Source organism: Pelecanus crispus, chromosome 5 (assembly GCF_030463565.1).
Source record: "Pelecanus crispus isolate bPelCri1 chromosome 5, bPelCri1.pri, whole genome shotgun sequence".
Classification (NCBI taxonomy): Eukaryota; Metazoa; Chordata; class Aves; order Pelecaniformes; family Pelecanidae; genus Pelecanus; species Pelecanus crispus.
The window spans coordinates 5432188-5446717 of record NC_134647.1 but is presented as its reverse complement, the minus strand read 5'-3'; the positions used below and the strand labels follow the sequence as shown (position 1 = coordinate 5446717).

Sequence of the window (14530 nt, the reverse complement as noted above, 5' to 3'; positions counted from 1 at the left end):
TGTAGGTACCGAAGGGCTGTGGAGGAATTTGCCTGCACGCATTTCAGTGCAGGATCAAAGCCTTGGATGTTAGGAAAAGAGTTGCATTAAAAAGACCTAACGTAGCTATATTTAATGATAATTATCCACACAACCATAAATATATGCACACATGCGTGCGCGCGTACCCGCACAAATACAGAGATTCATTAAATAGTCTCTTTTTGCAGACCGAAGCTTTTTGTTGTTGTTTTCCTATTATCTCGGAGATTTGGCTTTTTTAAGGTTTTTCCTTCTGTTATAAAATATAAAATAGCCTGAATGTAGCTTGTGAAAAATTGTCCCAATATCTTTGTACTCTGTATTATGTTGCATTTCTCAGAGGAAGAAAAATAAGACTGAGAGCATGGTAAGTTCTGAGGGCCTGATTCTGCTCTTATTGTAGCTAATAGCAAAATGCCCATAAACTGGCTCAACACTCAGGGAATTTTTATTTATTTATTTAGACTTCTCACATATCTTTAAATGATAATTTGTCAGACAAAACAGAAAAAGTGAGTATGAGCAGTGACAGAGCCTTAGTCTACGTTTCTTTTCAAACCTTAGAGAATCCTGAATAACCCCCGTTTTGTTAAAGGCTATTTAAACTATTAAAAAATGTGAAAATACCTGCCTTGAAATCTCACTGAATCGAAGCTTGCATTTAAATACTGTAGATTGGATTGCTTCTAAAATATGTATTCAGAACTTTTTTTTGGCCCCTTGAGATCAAGCAATTATGTGGAATTAGAAAAATCATATTATTCACTTACTTATTAGTAGTCTAAGCACAAACTGTATTGTCAGTTTTCTGCCTTTGGCTTTCTGTGCCCTTAATGTTCACACAAGTATCGTAGCCAGAATTATCGGCAGCTAGAGCCAAAATTGCTTTAAAAAGGCATGAGAACTGGTAATGACACATTGTTAGCAGTTAACAGGTGGTCGTTTCATTGTCCAGTTTGACTGCAGAGCACAGAGAAGATATGTGCAATATCTGCAAGCGTGTTTATAAAGTTCTCACAAAGTTTAACGATTTTATAATTTTATAGTGCTCTTATATTATTGACTACTGCCAATGCCAAATCCAAACAAAGGAGATTTTTTAAAGATGGCTCAAAACTCCCCCAGTGTAACACGCAAGACAAACAAGTGATGTGTTAGCACACCACCACCCCCCGACAATCCTTACTGAAATATTCAGACAGTTCAGACTCATTTGTATTTACCTTCTCTGCATTTTAAGGGCTGCAAAAAATGTCCGGTTTTAGACTTGTGACTTTTTTTGGCTGTGTCATTGGGGCTTTTTAGCAGCACAAGTATATAAAGGACAGGTATATTCTAACCAAAGTATTCCAGTAAATTACTCTTTAATTTAAAACTGGGGAGGCTGCCCCTAGAGACTTAGTAGCAGGAATTTGGTTTTTCTGTTTAATCCTAATTGCTTCTGCTTACACTACAAGGACAAATGGTAATTCTCTGTTATGCTTTTTGAGCTGTAGACACTGATTTCATTGAAAATTGGGCTCAAACTGCTAGGCTCAATTTCCAAAGTTCACAGAGTGTCCGTTTCTTGGTCATGCAGCTTTTCAGTGGCTTCTCAGCCAGTTTGGATTCAACTCATGTTCTAATTGAAGTTTGCTTGAGCTAAGAAGAAACCAAGGATAGCCTTGGGGAACATTACCAAAATATGTAGAACCGTGATCCTGCTCTCAAATACATGGAAAGAGACTACTCTTCATTTTATGATGCCAACTATTTCACCGATTAAATTTATGCAGCTAATGCTGGGTCAGAAAGAACAGGTTTTGCACCGTAGCAACCCCCCGCATTAGAAGATGTATACGTTTGGTGCAAGGAAAGTACCTTGCAGCATCGCTCCTTTTTATGCAAATAAGTGTGGTTCTAACCTAATAATTTTTAAAATTAGTGGCAGACTTCATAATTTCCAAGTAATTTCGTTATCATTCAGACTGTAGGTTTTCATTTTTTTCTCCTAAGGTTGCCAAAAACCCTTCTAATTAGTACCAATTATAATTGGGTCTGCTGGTAGGTGGTCTGCCACATTAATTTCATACCACATGAAACCAGGCACCTGGATTAGACTGAAAGTAGAGATGCTGTTACAGCCCATGGGAGGCGGGGAAAGGATCTGTGCATTACAAGGTTCCCAGAAATCGTTCAGCTCTCCAAAAACCAGGAGCCCTTTCTGTGTGTATGGCCTACAAGAGCTGTCAAGACAGTCATGTTGCGGGCAATGAAACCAACTCCACGCTCTCCGCTACGCTCAGCGTTTCTTTTTCTGTCCATGGTGGCTTTGTGGTTTGCATTTTGGCCACCATCTGGGTATTTTGTCACTCAGGAGTGACCTCTTGTGGAAAAGCATGGGCTGGAGTCGCTATCGATTGTCGGAGGGGATCAATTCCCCTTCTACTCCCCCTTTTCCGGATGGAAACAAACGGCTTCGCAGTAGGAAGAGTGCCCTTTGGCTACTGTATCAATCTGAGGGCTGGTCTTGTCAAAATGCACAATCACAAGCTTGATAATGCAATCCATTCCCAAAGCACTATATTTCCAACCTGTTCTCCATCATTTCCTTATGGCGTCACATTTACTCAGTTCATCACATTCTTATTAATATTTTAGGTTTCCTTGAAAGTGATGGAATTCTATTTTTATTACAAAAGCAACAAGAATAAATACTAATTGTTGTCAGTTATTTCCTTATGTAGTGGGAACAGTAATCTGTTCCTCAGCTTTAGGTTGCCAAAGCAAAATAATTAAATATTTTAGACATTTAAAAAATCTGTGATATTAGATAAATGCAATTTGATCTCCTTCTTTGCCACAGAAAAGCTGGAACTGCCTGAATTGATAAGATTGAATTGCATTATTTTTATTGTTTCTACTTGCATATTTTTCTTATCTTCAAGAACACTTTACTTAAAACCCAGGGGTTAGTCATGCAGCCCTGTGATGACGGATCCTGGAAAATCTCCTCCATATTTAGATTCCAGCTTGGGGAGCCACAACCAGAGCATCAACATTTTTTTAAAAAAATTTTATATATATATATATACACATATGCGAAAGGGAAAGTCTTGATGGTCTGTGCAGTATTACTGCTATTCATGATCACTTTAGTGTCTCAATAAGAGTAGTAGGGGATCCGGGCATCATTGTGCCAGACACAATGAGACACCAAAGTAAGACAATTCCAGCTCTCAGCCTGAATAAGGACAAGTTACAACAGGTGGAAAAAGCGGACAAAAGCAGGGGGTGGAAGGAAACGTTGACAGCAAAGCCGACATGTCATGCATATTAAACAGCAGGCTTGGGATTCCTTTCCACTCTTCGTTAGGACCGGGGTCTTAGCCCCGGCACCCTGGCCACCGGCCAACTCAAATAATGATATTTTCCTTACCTAAATTCCTCTTGCACTTTCAACAGGGAGCGATGAGTCTTTGCAGTCCCAAAGGGCGATGCATTGCTCTGGGATGCCACAGCCCTCGCAAGCTTCCCTGGGGAACGGCCGCAGGGCAGCGTCCGGGAATTTGCCTCCTAGCATCTTTTTAATCAAGACAAAAATAATAACCTTTGGATCATAATTTTGATTTGCCTTCAGAGCTATTTGCTACAAAGTCATCAGGACTGTGATTTTGTTTCTTAAAAGATTTAGTTTCTTAAAAGATTTAGTTTCTTAAAAGACACAGTTTAAGCCAGGCTACTCCATCCTTAACACTTAACCGAAGACTCTGTGTGTACTTTAAAATTGCCCAAAGTTGCTTTTCTCTTTTCATTCACTTCTCTTTACTTTAGAAGGCTGAATTTTGAAACTCAAAGCACAGCATGTAAATATTCCTCAGTAATTACTAAAACATCCAGAATAATTTCTGAATGCAGTTTGTTAGATAATTGAGACTGTACAATGTCTGTGTGTGTGGGGGGGAAATGGCAGCAAAAATCCATTTTGGTCTCTCGGTGGACGTGATGGAAGAACTGGAGAAGTCAGTGGAGCTTTAACCCTTTCCGGCTCCGCATGGTGGTTGCTTCTTCCCTGGCTAAAGCTTCTTCTGAGGGCTTGCTCGAGGGTTTAAAGTTTGTCCCCGCACACGACTGGATATTTCTGTGGCAAACACCGCCTTGCTGAGGCTATTGTTTCTCTGCAGAGGGAAGGGATGGTTACCAGGGCACAAACGCACTTATTTGCACGGCTTCAGCTGCGTAACAGCAGGAGGAAAAAAAGCCAGAAACTTATTTTGTTGAAAGCATCGTTTAGTGTTCCTAGAAAAAGGCCACCTAATTACAGGCAGTGCTGAGAGAGGAACCTGTGTGATTTTTCTCTCTTCCTTTCTAACACGTGAAGAGGCCGGTAGGTTGGGAGACCGTATCTTGGGATGTAGTGCGAGCTTTCACTGGCTCAGCCAAACGTGTCGAGGGCTGGATTCTGCGGTAGCTAACGGAGTCCATCACCCACGTAGGGTTACCTCTCTGATAAGGGGGCTAATTAGAGCGGCAGAGTGGGAAATCACTCCATTTCTTTGTTAGCTCTGATGAGGTCGGAATTCTTTCCCCTTCCCTGCCCATTTATTTTAGTTAGATGTGAAGTTCAAAGCCAAATGGATGCTATTTAGGGAGTATTATTACATTGCAATGTTAACATTATGTATAGGTCACTTTTATTACTTTTAGTAAAACCAAGAAATATAAAACAGTAATGTATATTAGTGCAGCGTTACCAATGACAACAATTAGAAAGCAAAATGAAAACTATATGCCAATATGCAGCTTCCTACTGCAGTGTTAATTTTGTCACTCTACAGCCTGTATGTTTGTGGCATTTAGTTTTATTGCATCAACAATAATGCAGTCAGCTTCAGATACTGAAAAAAAGACCACAAAAAGAAAATGCAACCTGCTGTTTATGGAGGGCAGGAGCATTCATTTGGACTATAGGGACTAAACTTATTTTTTTGACATATTTTTACTGTCATTTCTCTGCAACATTTACTATTGGTGTGCTCTTTTCTTAAAGCTTAAAAAAAATAACTGATTCAGCAACAAAGAGATAATAATATTGGCATTTTGGGAACAAAACGTACCAAATTCAGAAACAAATTGTGTCACTGATAATAGGAGATTATGTTGCACCCAAAATCGCAACTGGTTGTGACTAGTTCTGATAAAAAAATGGATTTTTCCTGAATTTGAATATCCTGTTTCCATCAATTATAATATAATGTTTCCTTAATTCTTTGTCTTATTTCTACTTCACTTTCCAAAATCCTTCCAGAGTTTACTATTTGGGTTGAAAAAGCATATTTTTAAATTGGGCATAACCAACTTCCATATAAACGTTTGGCAGGGAAATCAGTGCATGTTCACTTAATTCATTTTTATTGAACCAAGTCCAGATTTTTAGTCAGGAAAAAGTTAGATATTAATCATATCTGAGAAGGATCATTAAATTTTCCTTTACCTACTAGAACAGCAGGGTCATTATAGAACCATGAGAAGTTAGCTCACTTATTAATCTTTACAATTACATAAAAGTGATCATTTTTATAGTACTTAAGAGTAGCTCTTACCCATTACATGAAGAGTATGTGGGAATATTACAATATAATATAATGTATTATTATAGATGTGACCTGTGACTCATTGGTCTGCTCACTGACACACAACTCTCTGGAAAAGTTATCTGTTTGAGCTTGGGTAATCTTTAATTGTTTCATATTCCTTGTGCTCATTTATGGGGCATACTAGTAAATAGAGAGCTAGTCACTGAGTTATTAATTACCTCATTATTACTTAATTATCACTATTGCATTCTTCATTTTTATGGAGAATTATATCATAAAAGAAGGTATTTTATACAGCCCACCACAGTTAAGTATGAATGACAGTGATAGCTAATGTAAGATTGAGTTAGTTAAAGAAAATCAATCAGAAATCCTCACTATAGATTACTATCCGGTTTCTTCTGCCTTTTGCAGCAAACGCTTCTCATCTTTGACTTTGAAACCCAACAGTTTAAACTGAGTTCTTGTTTCAGTGGACTAATCCCCTTTCATAAATCATGTTCAAGTGCTGAAATAATTTGCACATCATTTAAAGAGTATTTGCTTTGAAACATTCACCTCAAGCCCTTTTGTATATCCTTTCTCTCTAAAGATTTGTAGTATTTGTTTTGTTCTCTGAGGTATAAAAGACCTGGGTAAACTTTATTCCTGTTGTTTCAAGATTAGTGAAATAAAATGCATATTTATTCAACTGGGACTGAAAGGAGCTTTAGTAAAGACGATCATACATACGACCCATGGGAATGTTATAATACAAAATGACTGTCTTAAAATCTCTTTAGGTTTGTTCAAAACACTATTGCAGGACTTAAGTTTAAAGGAAAAAAAAAAGCGGGGGGGGGGGGGGTTGCAAATCCATATTTCTTCTTTGTTCCAAAGAAGAGACACACACATATATTTTTCTTAACAAAATAAACTCCTACATGAGCACTCAAGATAAATTTGATATGGAGGCAAGTAAAGACTGGATAGTCACGATTACTTTACGCTTTTTCCTACTGAACTGCACATACTGACACAGCGTTCAAGAAAACTACATTTTGGAAAAATGTGTAGCAGTTGTTTGCAACACACACTTGCTTCAGAAAAAGCAATCACAGAGAAATGACGAGCATTTTAGGTATTATTGGAGTCAAGCAGTTGTGCCCCTTCCCTGTACTAAAAGTGAGGTCAGCTCCTGTGATATGAGGAAAAGACGTTTACTCTGACTCTATCACTTCTGAGCCCAACTATCCAACATGTCTTGTACTGGTTTGGTGCAGTCTCTTAATTCCTTCCTAAGTAGATCTTTGTTTACTTTAGGAGTTAAAACTAAAATTTTATGTATATTGTGCAAAATATGATGATTTTTGTAGTTTAAAGCAATAGACAATGCAGACAGCTACATCTGCTTGACCCTCCACCACCTGCGTCGTCAGTATATCGTCATTTTTATACGTCTCCATATTTTGCCTCCGCAGGGAAAGAATATAGGCTGACAACTGATAACACCCAAATAGATGCAGGCATTTTCACTGCAGTGGGAAATATTTTAGGCTACTGCCTTTGGAGAGAGGTCAGAATTAGAGCAAGTGAGAAGGACTTGCTGAGCTTTGTTCTTTGGGAAGGAAGAGCCAGCCCAGCTTTCCATCACTCCTGTGAGCCTAATTCCGAAGTCTCTCGTGGCAGTTATTGAAATGACTACCTCAATTGCAAGTTTGTAGCCAGAAACAATTATTCTCACGCTACACTGTATTCTGAGGTTTCACTACTGTTTATAACTAATCCAGATGCAATCCTCCTGGTACTTTGGGAGGAAGGTGACAGAAATAAGGAGGGGGTTAGGTTATGAAATTCTAAATTAATCTCAGTTAGAGACACTGTAAATCAGGCTCTAGATAGGAATACCTACTGCCCAGACTCACCTTTTTCCCCATGGTGAAGTCATTTAAATGTTTGTACCTTCCAGGTTGGAGGATGTATTTAATTTAAATTATGACCTTCAATCCCAAATATTTAAAGACCAACGTAACGGATGAAAACATGGTACTGTCTCCTGGACAGGGCATATTAATGCTTTAAAAGGGAATATGCTTTGTGGGATCTCCTATTTGTTCCACCAGCTGCCTGCTGACGTGCCAGATAAAGAGATTGTGCCTCTGAAAGCGAAAGGGTGGAATACCACTGAAGGGTTAAATGCTGTATTGTTTCTCAATTAAGTAAAAGGTTCCAACTAGCTGGCTTTAAATATTGATGCTGAAGAGAACGCTATGACATATGAGCAGCTCCCCTCACCACCAAGGATATTTGGCTCCATTTAATTAATTCCATTGGCCATTGTCTTAACTGTGCCCAGGATTCACCCAAGAGGAATTCACTTGCGTTACTGTTATTGAAAAGTGTAACATAGCATTATCTGCCTCAGACAGACTTTTTGTAGCATTGAATCAATTCCCCAGTTCTTGAAAACAACCACCTTATTTGATTCCTTTCATAATTAATGAAATTCAGTAGCAACGCTTTTGCCCCTCAGCTCATGCTGGAAGAATGTTCCAAAACTTCAGTTTTCAAGCTGAAAGCATTCTAATTTTCAGCCTAAATGGACTTGTGGTATGAATGTGTTCTTGTGTCAACATTTAGCTAGCTCTTTATTTTCAGCATTTCCTTTCTGTCTCAGGTGTACCACCCCAAATAGCATTACAGACAGCAGTCCTATTCCTTCTCCTGCTTGGTTTGGTGGACTAAGCCAGCCAAGACTTGTAGTCGTCTTTCCTATGATAGGATGCTGCTCTTTTTCCTGATCATCTCAAATAGCCCTTTTCTGAATCTGCCCTAAGTTTCAGTCTACATTTCTTGCACATGGATATTCAAGGCAAGGTCTTCTCACAGTTGTAGGAAGTGGAATTCACTCTTCCATATGGAAATGGCGCTCCTGATACAGCCTAGGGATTGTATTTACCTGTTGCATGGCCACTTTTTTAGAGATAAAAGGTAAACAATCAGATCCTGCTGTCCTTTATTCTTTTGCAGTCAACGTACCCTCCATGAAAAACAGAGTAAGCCTGCCTTAAGCCTTTTTATAGAATATGAAATGTGATAACAGTTTTTGCAACTAATTTTAAAGGTATTTAGTTTATATGGGAAAGTCACATTCTTATCTAACTGAGCAACTCTTCTCAAAGAGCAAATTTAAAATAAATTAAAACAAGTTAAAATACCCCAGTGCTCATACACTTAAAAAAAAAAAACAAAAACCAAAAAACAAAACAACCTGGAGAGAAAAAGGTTTATGATCATGAAATTCATGAAGACACCTTGTCCAGAACACAGAAATAGTTTAAAAAGCATGCAGGCATGAAGCCCTGCTAGAGGGAGTATGTCCCTATGTGTAAGTCTTTATAGCTGTATATGTTGCAATCACATAGTGATAGTACATTTTACAATCACTTTTGCTGAAGACGGTTATACTCCAGTCCAAGTACACAGAGCCTAAGGGGTGGTGGCTGGATGTAGGCACGTCAGAAAAGGAGAGCAACCAGATGCAGATCCGATCATTTGCCATTTAGCAGTCTTTGAGGTACAAAAATATAAATCTGAGCATGTTAACCTTTAGCTTGGTGGGTATCTATAATAAAAGACTTCATTCAAGGTGCAGGAACATGTGTCTTGCATCCACATCGCTCCATGCTTGCTCTTTCTAGGGCAGACTGGCTGGCTCCTAATCAGATAAAGTTTTTCCTCAGATCTTCTTTGGTTGTCTTGTGATGCCTGGTGTTGTGTGTCCGATATAAACAAATGGTTATGATGCTTTTAAAACATTGTGGTGAACGTGTCTGATATGTAGGTATGGAATATTATGCTTGAAGGTAAAGTGCCTTCTGGGATAAGAGTTAAAGGGCAGAGTAAAGCAGAGGCAAAGAAAGTTGGTGCTGTCTTGGCCATAATACCTTTTGGGAGGAGTCTCAGAAGTAAACTGGCTCCTGAACAGCACCCAGGTTTTCTCTTGGGTAGAGATAGCTGGAAGGACAAAAAAGTTGACTAAAAATTAAGTAGTGCAGGCGGTGATCTCAAGATCACTCTATGACTGTCTTCTATCTGAGCTTAAATGAAAATCTTTGCCTCATTGTTATGGTTTCCAAGAAGTTAAGAAGTTCTGTTCCTGCAGAAATAAGCTTTGTATATATTTTTGTGTGAACACATATGTATAGTATCTTTCTTGTCTATGTGAAATTAAAGACGATTATTTTAGGGTGCTGTAATGCTCCTACCTTCCTTTTTTTACACGAAGGTATTTCAGTTGATGTGTTTGAATGAAAATCGGAAGATAGCACTAAAAATTAATGGAGAAATAATGAAAATACTATGACACCTGAATTGTTATACAATGGTATCTGAAGATCATGGAGTATGATAGATCAAGAGTAGTACTGATATTAAGGCACAATTACAAACCATGGGATACTTGCTTTATTGTTGTAACTTTGGTCTTAATGTGAGTTACACATTAGTCATTTCTGAACTGAAAGCTTAAGTCTTGCTTAAAAAATCTTTTGCTAAGCTTCAGATTTGGGGCATCTGATAGTTTGAATTTGGGGTTCAGTTGTGAGAAAAGCAAATTTTTCTGTTAATTGCCCAAGTGGCTTGAGGGATGGAGACAGAAGAAAAGGTGAGGGATAGGCTTAAGAAGAGAGGAGTCAAGGTGGTGACGTAGGGAAAGGGAAAGAAATTGGAAGGATCCTGAGGTACCGTTGGTTTGCCGCATCATTTGTCTGAATTTTGCTTTCCTCTGGGGTACTCTAACAGATATTTTCTGCTGCATGAGAAACAGTGTTAGGCAAGACGCAGTAGTGGTCTCATCTCATCTCGTACAGTGTTTTAAAAATCATTTGTAGTTGGTGAATGCAAGGATGGAGAGGATCCTAGAGTTATACTTTCTGTTATTAGTAACCCACAATGAAAATGTTCTTTGAAAATACAACTTTTATTTTGTGGGTTTTAGTCCAGAAAACTAAGTTAGCAGAATTCACTTTTTCCAAACAATTGTTTACTTGGAATTCATCTGTAGCTGTCCCTGCTCAAGTTACAGGTCATTCATAATAATAAAGCTTTCTAATTCTGTGACAGAATATTCCTAATGCCTTTAAAATATTCAGCTAGATAATGGTCCCCAGGATCTGGACAGCAAGACTTCAAAAGGCAGAGTCCTCTGATCTCCAGTTTCCTTATTCTCTCTAAGCTTGGAAGGTTTCAGCTATCAAGCATAGATTAAGTTTTATTGGTTGATAGTCTAATTGCATTTCTATTATCTTTCCCCTTAATATTATTTTCTTTTCTCTGTATTGGATTTCATCCAAATATTACTACTTCCATGAAACACTTTTCTGAAAATGTTTTTCTTTTGCTTTGATGCTTAACTGCTAAACACATGAGTGCTGCAATAAGGTGCTGGTTCCTGATAATAGTTTTCCTTCTGTAAGGAAAAGTTTCCACAATCTGCTGTGCTTTGCTTATATCTGGTAGAGCTCTTTGGTTGAGGCTTTTCATGGACAAGATAAGGTTTGGTTAAACATCTGAACTTTTGAATGTTTATCTGAACTAGATTTGACCTCTAAATTTGTCCGTCATTAGTTATTTTGCTTTTCTTTTTAGAGACTAAATTATGCTATTAAATATGTTCTAAAGTAGGTTAAGTCCCTGTGCAGTTTGTCAGCTGGAACATTAATTTTAAAGCTAAAACAGTCTCCTGTTGTATCTTTTTAACATTTTGCCTGAGTTTTAACCATGGCTGGTCAAACATAGGGTCAGTGCACCCATGCAAACCCCACATGTAGCTGATTGAAGTGTCTCAAAGTTGTTGTGATGAGTGGCCTGATTTTATTTCAGGAAAAGATTGTGATATATAGTAATTATTTGCCTGCTCCGGCAACTTGTTCCAGTGCAGCTGTTCTGGAGACTAGATGAAGTTGTAAATGTCACCGCATGCCCTGTGGTGTCTCTGGAGGTCTCCCCCTCCAAGCCCCTGTGCAAGGGCCAGGTGGACTTGGGGTCCCACCTACCTGCTACAGGAAACTCATTGCACTAGCAGTGTAGGACATGCTCATTTCTGGGGTCCCAGTTACTCGTGCCTTCAGCTGACCATGTCTGTGTGTCCTCTTTGGACTCATGTCTTAACTGTACCACCCCAGGTCTTGCCCTCATGCTGCTTCTGTAATGAGAAGGAGCCACCATCAGATTGTAGGGAGAGTGTGTGGGTGCTGCAGAAAGCCAGAAGAGATGTTCCCAGACGACGTTGCACCTTGGCCAAAGCCGTGCTTGGTAGTGTCAGGGAGAGAGAGGGCAACGCATAGTTTCTACCTGCTGTTACACAGCTGAACTGTATGACCTGATCTTTATTAGAAGACCAAGTTCTGATAAAGTCAATGGTCAAATTTACAACATAAACTATTATAACATAATATGTGGTTAAATATATCAGCGGCTTCATTCTGGGCTTTCCTTTTCCTCCTGTAATTCACATTGTCTCAGCCCAAGGAAGACGCTGACCCATGGCACATCTCACAAGGTGCCTTCTCCCACTAACAGCCTCTGTAGGGTAAGCTCACACAAAAGCTATTCCATTTGATCTGCTTCATGTTTTTATGTTTATTTTATGCAGATCCTAAAGCACCTTTAGTGAAAGTCTTTCCTGTGTCCTCGAAGTGCAAGTCTGACACTACTTTGTAAGCAAAGAGTGTAACTGCTGAAAAGTTTGAAAATCAATTGCATTTTAACAAATAGAAATCATTTATATAGAAACATAAAAGGAAGTTGATGGCAGCAAAGGTCACTTTGTCTATGGTTTACATTTATGGGAATATAGATATTCGAGATTGTTGCCAGAATTTTCACTTAAGGTAAGAAGTAAAAAGGATTCTTAAATCTGTCAATTTATTCTTTTTAAAAACAAGCTCACGGGTGATCTTTTGTTCAGTTATACTTACTCTAATGATTTAATTGAGGTAGAGATAATTTGATAAAGTAGAGTCAACATATAAACAGTAGAGCCAACATATAAACAGGGTACTGCAAATGGATTTCAGATCTTTGGCTGATATTTTTTGATTGCTTTAAAGATAATGGGTGTGCCTTTCTCCTTCATAAAATATGACATCTACATTCACTGGAAAGTACTAAACTTACTGTATTAAAAAAGAAAAATATACTGGAACTTGTGGTGTGAAACAACAAATATACAGATGAATGTCACTACCATTTCTCATTGGAAATAAAGAATTTTAACATGTTGGCTTTCATAGCTTACGCACTACGAATTCATTCTATCCTTTATTGTATGAGAAGCATTAGAAGTTCATCACGGGTCAAAAAATACAAGATTATGAATATAATTGGAGGCTGAGTGCAATGGAAATACAATTAAATTTTAAAATAGTTTACTTTTTAAATTTAGAAGTACAAAATATAATTGATAAGAGTCTCAATAAAAAGAAAGTTCTTGGGTATGATATTCTTTCTGGAAAGGTCCCATAAGATTGGATCTTTTAAGATTCAACAAGGTATCCAAGTGTGTGTCTAATTTTAAATATATGAATCATTTGTATGACTCTTAACAAGGGTGATATAAATACAGCAAAGCCAAGTCTCCCTTATTCTTTACAGATAATTAGTTTGTTTTCCAAAGCATAAGGCAGAATTATATGTAGGTTTTGAAGTTAAAAGTGCACACATGGCCAGCAGTACCCAGCCTCTCAGAAGGTTTTTCTTTTGGCATAGCGGTCTATCTGGTGCTCCCGGTAGAAAAAAGAACTGTATAATTTTCTTGTGCTTTTGTCTGAGCAATTTGATGTAAATGATGACTATTTGTATTATTTGCAAGAGTTTGAAAATGGGTTTTTTTTCAGACTAACTCTGTCGGGAGGTAAGTTTAAAGACTTGAAAGTTATTGACATATATTCCACAACAGAAGAAAACAAAGAGAACTCCATATTCTAAAAACCCTGAATGTATTACTTGTTGTAAATCACTTGTTCAACTCGATCTGGAAATAGTCTTCAGTTCTGTGCTCTGCCTTCCTCAACCTTTAATTGCATGTTTGGTTTCTTTTTATATTATATATGTCAACTTCAAAAGTCATTAATTCAAATATTGCCTTTTTTTCCCCTCTACAACTATCGTATTTTATATGAGTAGGATGAGACTGTATGGCTGCAAACACCGGAACAGGGCAGCGCTGAGTCACCCAAGTACTGAAGGGCAGGGCCACTCCTCAACTCCTATGTGTTAGACCATCCAAGTTATTGAGTATTTTCCTGGAATTCTAGCAACACTTTCTAAAGGAGAGAAGTACACCAAATGCAAAAAGCACCTCCATCATGCTCCTGACTTTTGCCCGTGTTCATCTGTAGTTAGTTCACTCTTTACCTGCAGATTTAGAGAAAGCAGCTACCGAAGGAGGCCTGAGATCAGATGAGTCCCCAGTGATCTGTGTTCATACAAAACTGCCCTCCTCAGTGCAAGGGGGATAAAAGACTGCAGCTTTTTGTAAAGAGACTGTGTCAAGAGTCCTAATCCCTGACATGGACTCGGAGAGACCAGTTTCCCTTTCCCAAGCACACTGTACTCTCTCTTCCTAGAGCCTGAATAGTCTGACTTTGCGTACTGCAACAGATTTCATCCAAGTCCCACATGTTTTACATTAGATGAACCTAAATTGGTCATACTGTATGACTAAAATGAACTCATTGATTTCTGGCATTGTGGTTTTTATATTCAAGTTAAGTGTGTATAATAGCATTTCTAATATTGTGACAATACCAAAAAAAATTGTGGAAAGAAAGGCTTGGCATGTCCTGGGTGATCTAGTCCAGTCCCTCCTGTCACAAGGTACTGTGTTCTGTGTCCCCTTTCATAAATTTATTAAGCTTCATCTTAAATTCTTTTAGTTTTATTTGCCACCA

General features: G+C 38.2%; 1 protein-coding gene across 1 annotated transcript in view; it reads left to right on the top strand.

Annotated features, from left to right (window-relative positions):
- Window positions 1–14530, top strand: part of ARHGAP15 (Rho GTPase activating protein 15) — a 322363-nt gene that overhangs the window by 163070 nt on the left and 144763 nt on the right. The gene's annotated exons all lie outside the window — the stretch shown is intronic.